Below are 6000 nucleotides of genomic sequence, written 5' to 3' on the forward strand. Positions count from 1 at the left end.
TCCAGCTCAGGGCAGGCAGCTGCTGCAACCATCCGTTGGTGGTACCCCAGTCCTGCTATGTTAGGAGCCCCTGTGGGAGCTTTAAAGGCAGCGGTTGAGTTTGGGGTTATGTTGTAAAACTAGAAGGAGGTGGTATGTTCTCAGCCTTGGGTAATCAAGTCCTGACAAGCAAGAATAAGAGATGACCGGGGGATGTTTCCCTGCCTTCAGAGAGGCTAGTCGCCTGCACCTTTTTAAGTGAATCGTGTTCTTTACAAGGTTTCATTCTTATTTTCCATGTCCTGCACATCAGCAGCTGGTTGCTGTCTTCTAATCCCCGTGGTACAAGAGCCTCTTGAGAAAGGAGTTTGCAGAGGGCAAAAACATCTTAGAGAGATATTTCAATGACTGTGTTCAAAGCATTAGAGACAACCAGTTTTCCTATCTTACTAAGGATTTTCTGTTCTGAAGTGGATCAACAGTTTCAGTTTGGTAAACATAACACGTTTCTATTAATGTAAGCTTTCCTGGGCAAGCGATTTACCTTCCTGTCAGACCTTTTCAAGAAAAAAGGATTTTGTGTGCTCAACTGCTCAAAGAGAGAGTAACGTATAGTAAAAGGAAAAGCAATTGAAGTCTTTACAAAAGTATGTCCTTTGGGCAAACACCAAGCACAAGAATTTCTGATAAAAAAATTGTTTGGGGAAGTGGTAAATGCATGTAAAAAGTGCGTGGACCGGTATCAGAGTTCGGGCTTAATAATTACAGTGTTGTCTATCAAAGAATACATAAACTATTAACTTAAGGCTGTGGCTTCCAAGTTGTGATCCACATGGGTAGAAAAGGGTGCGCCGTAGTAAACAAACAACACAGTTTACAAACTCACCGGTTCAAAAGTGGAGTGATAAAGATACGTTATGGTTTATGAGAAAAGTTGAAGGTTGGCCATAACCTTTCGATCTGAAAGGGCTGGAACGGACACCAGCTCGTTTCTGGTGTTATTGTAGTATTTTGCTGCTTCCCATAGATGGAGCCAAACACACATCGTCCAGCTGCGTTGTGACTCACCAGCAATGAATGCAGTTTCCCCAAAATCCCAGAGAACTGTAGTAGGAGAGTGTGTCATGTGTCCCCGAGCCCCATTTCCTGCCCTTTCCCCCAGGCTGAATCCCTCATACTGTTTCACTGTCTCCCAGGTCTGTTCCCACAGTGCAGCAACAACAGGCAATGACACATGAAAGCGCTAATCCAACACTGACCTTCCCGTACAGCTTGAGGGGGAAATGTTTTTCAGATGTTACAAATATTACCTTTCTAACTACACATTATATCACAGCTTTGGCTAGTTGTCTGTTCTGCGTATGGAATGGATAAGGCATTAGAAAGGGTCTTAGGAGGCATATTTTGGAGGCTTTTCCTTCCACTGCCGCGCTGTGATCTTGGGCAGACTTCTATCTACCGGGTCTTGTGACGTCCACTGCATAATGTTTGGGATCTACAGATGCAATGCAATGACTTGTAATAGAAAGTAGGAACTTCCAAGAACAGAGGAGGACTCTACAAACTCTGCCACCTGTGAAGTGATACCAAAATTACAGGAATTTGATCAAAACACTGTGTAAGGAAGACAGACAGAGCTATCAGCCAAATAAGGATAAAAGCATTACAGGGTGAGGAGTGTTTCCAGCCTTGGGGAGTAAGAAATCATTGCTACCCTCCTGACAGCAACTCAAAGTTCTTTGCTCACTTCAAGAGCCAAGGAAGGCGTCTTCATATCTGTGTTCAGAACAGTGCAAAGCCACTCATGGTCCCAGTAGGGGGCAAGAGTAAATATTTCCACACAGATTTTACTTACCTGGCAACAGGTTTCGTTACACTGGACTTGAAAGTGGTGTAGAAACATCTGAGGCAACTTACTGTATAGACAGAGTGCCCTTTTGCTAGCCTTTTATTTTTAAGCAACACCGCAAAGGAGATAATTTTCTCAAAAGACCATTGCATTTAAAGGGCCAGTCTTGTTATCCTGCTGTTCAGTGTTCAGACTGAATCATGAAAGATGAATTGAAACACGGAGGCTATGTGTCAGTAATATCCCAGTGATACGAACGTGCCACTAACTGGGGAAGAGATCTGCATCTGGTTTTATACGCCTGTGGTTTTATGCCTACGGTTGCATTTGCAGCAGTCACTATGCTTCGTCCCTTTCGCGGAGGCATGTGGAGTGCAGCAAAAGCTTGTGGCTGTCAAACACTTGAGGAAACTGGGAAGGGTTTTCTGGTGCCAGACTAGTCTTTTGGATGGAGCCTCCTCTTCCAGCGGCTTGCTGTGAAGAAGGAAGAGGTGCTGGAGCCCACTCTGGTTTAGCACACCTTCATCAGGACTGTATTATTTCCCAGCTGCCATTCTGACTCCAAGGTCTGCTCTTGAAGGAGTTACATTCTCCAGCTTTCTTTCCGTGCTCGAGAAGGTGCAGCTGGAGGATTTGGAAAGAGGTGATTTGATCCCCACACAATCCCAGGGCTCCCCAGAGAGGTCAGTAATCAGCATGGGGAGAGGAAGTTTGTGACACTCACATCTTTACTTTGTTTAGATGTTTCCCGTTGAGCAAGTGAATACAAGAGGATCTTTGGATTTCTCTTTGCAAAGCCTGGGTCTGATTTCAGCTGCGATGTCATCCCAAAAGAGCTGACTCATCCAGCAGGGCTGCAGCTCCAAGGAACACATGCAGAGGCTGGGAAAGTTCAGAGCTATTTTCAGAGCTCGGGGGAGTTGCACCGTGGGGTCCCACTCTCTGGAAGAGGTGCTAGACAGAGACCATGCTGTCCCAAGAGCATCCAAGAGACTCAGTAAAAACTGGACAATGCCATGACCCCTCAGGCTTCAAAGCAAACAGACCGCCAAGGCAGAAATTAGTAGAGGAAAATAATCGCCATCCACTGGGAAAGCGTTTCTTTGGCATTTTGCGCTTGCCAATCACTTTCACATAGCTTAGCTGCATTAAATAGTCCCCGGAGCAGGAATTTGGCAGTGCCTAGGCGAAGATGGCCCACAGGGTAACTGTGCACAGTTTCCGGCAGAGCACACTGATATTCACCAACCTGACTACAGGCTCCTCTTCTGCCTCAGTTTACCTTTATCTGTTTACCTCAAACCAACTACCATGCCTGGTATTTCCAAAACTCTCCCTAGTATGGGTAGGGCTTGTTAACGTAACGTTCAGCCTTCCAGCCTTAATAATGAGTTTTACAGTTGTGATAATAAACATTTTAAAATGCGATTTAAAATGTATATTAAAGGCAGTGGAGGGGAAAGCTCTGAAGGGAAATTAGAGTATTCTGATTATGTCTGAAAGAAGAGGGAATCAAATGAAAGGAAAAAAAGAACGAGTGCTTAATGCTGTCTGGGGAACACAGCAGCAGCCTCTCTCAGATAGGCCTGATGTTCCTGCAAAATAACCAATCCAGGAATGAGTGTCCCAGAAAAAATACAGAGGCGCGAACAAAGGAAGTGGGAATGAAATTCAAGTGGAGCGGCTTTCCCTTTTCCCCTGCCCCTGCTGCAGCACAACATTGAAACTGAGCAGACGAAGTTGCTCCCAAAGAAAGGTACCCTTGTGTGGCAGGGTTGTCTGACAGACACCAAAGACTTTTCCAGCTGCTGGCCACGTAGCACGAGTGACGGGCTGCCGGCCAGAGCTCTCCTGATGGAGCCCACGTAAATCCGAGAAGCGCCTGTGGGCGATTTGTTATCGCTGAGCACTGCTCAGCATCTTGGATGCCGACACTCCACAACTCCTTCTGCTCGCAGGGAGCCATTTGTCAGAGTCAGAGTTAAGCGTCTGGTTAAAGGGCCTGATGATAAAGCGCTCTCTGCAGAGCTGATTTCTCCAGAAATGTGCGTGGTGCCAGTATGTAATGTCGGGAGGCAGCTTTGCCTGAAATATCCAGGGGATCTCGTTTCAAAAAACTGGATGCTGGAGAAAGTGGGGGGTAGGTTGGGACTTGAAGGACAGATATGATTAAAGGGAGGGAGAGACTGCTCCGCTGAAGCCCCCTGTGATTATTTAGTTCACAGGAAGACATTCAGAAAAGGGCGCATAATAGAAAAGCAGAAAATAATGAAAACTGTAAAGGTGCTCTATTGGGTGCTGCTTGCTCCTGTACTGAATGAGGACTCGGTGAACCGGAAAGGTGATGGGTTTTAAAATGGGTAACAGGAGATGTGTTTATTACAGAATAACGTTACGTGTGTACAGGAAATGTATTTACCATGGAATAATGTTATTTGTGAGAGTTTCACAGACCGTCATTGAGAATAAGAGTCGGCTTAAGTCTTAAATAGGATTAGAGGGGAGAAAAAAGAGTATAATTAGAGGTTGCTACTTTTATTCTCTCTTTCATGTTTGAGGGATAAAATCCCACTAGCTTCAGGGCATCGAGCAACCTCAGAAAGCCTGCGACTAGAAATAACTTCTTGTGTGGGCAAATTATCCTATTCTTCTCTTGAAATTTTCTGGGAGTAATCTTCTGCTGGTTTCTGTCATAGATAGGATAGTAGCCTGCAGGGGTATTTATTTCGGTATGTTTTTTACTGCTGGGGTGTGTTAGTGAAGGTATGAGCTGGAATTCCAAAGACTGCTTCCAGGCCACTTTCATTGGCAGAAGAACACAGTGTGACAGACGTAGATAGAGGTATACCAACTGACACATTTTTTCCACCACTTGATTCTACCCCAAACATAAGAAAAAAAAAATTAAATCTGCATTTTGTGACTATGTTTCTTTTTTCACAGCAACCCAGTCTTCAGAGTATCTCTTAGGTTAATATTGTCCAGCCTAGTTTCTTGGGCATCATGTATCTCCTGGACGTTGTCTGCATTTCTATTGCTGTTTCTGCTGTAGTGAAGAAATACAACCTTCTCTGGTGCCACCGCGTTCCAGACGTCTTCAGTCTTTCCACAGCAGTTCCTCTTTGGGATCTGTCAGTGTATGGGCAGTGGGGTCTGGTACGTTGGGAGACCCCATACTCGCTCCCCCTGCTGTGGGTGTCAGCAGTTCCCCAGCACCCCTGTTCTCACTGCTGTGTCCAGAGACTTAATATTTAGCCACTATTCACCAGTCTTCTCCCTGAGGTGTTGGAAGCCCCCTCTTGCTGACTTGATCGTTTGCCTCCTGTGGGCATGTCCTTACCAGCATTTCCCTGGTTTGGCTCCATGGCAGGTTTATCCTGGCCCTGATGGTGCTAGAGGTTCTGGCATTCACTGTCACTACTCTGGCTGTATCCTATACTGACCTTCTCTCCTCACGTGGTGCTGCCTGCATGCAGATATTCCAAAAGATTAAGTCTCTTCTGCCCCAGCTGTCCAACAAAGTGCCCAGCTGAGGGTGAAGTGAATACACAAATTGCGATTGCTGTATGTCTGGTCTTCTCTATCTGCTGGGCACAGTGTCGTTTGCTGCTGTAGATACCTACACCCTCTGATCCTCCTCTGCTCTTGCACCCGAAACATGCCCATCACCCTGGTCTGTGCACCCAGCGGGCTCGTCCCCCCAGGTACTTGGTGGGTCTTGAGAGCTGTCACCGGATCTCTCTGTCAGGTCAGCGGCCCAGGACTGGCAGGGACTGGCCACACTTTTGCCAGGAGGCAGATAGCAAGCCAAAGATTAAAGGTACTCGATCTACAGGGGATACAGAGTATTGCGTACAGGTGCCTCGAGTCTGGAAAGTCTTCAAAAGGGTGTTTAATTTTCCCTGGTGAATCCATGCTTTAAAATGTTCAAACAAATCAGATGTATAATTTGGTCGAATGACAACTCCAGAAGAGAATGCAGTGATAATTCACGAAACTTTGGAGGATATAAATGTCAAGGAAGGAGGAGTGGTTACGGTGGTACTAGTGTGATAGCCAGGAGGACTCAAGTAAATTTGAGAGAAGGAAAATTTTGGCTCAGTACAAGGAACAAAAATATAAACTAAATAAAGCAACCTAAAATAAGTAACTGTACAAAGCCTAAGAAACCA

This window comes from Chroicocephalus ridibundus, chromosome 1, assembly GCF_963924245.1.
Source record: "Chroicocephalus ridibundus chromosome 1, bChrRid1.1, whole genome shotgun sequence".
Taxonomy (NCBI): Eukaryota; Metazoa; Chordata; class Aves; order Charadriiformes; family Laridae; genus Chroicocephalus; species Chroicocephalus ridibundus.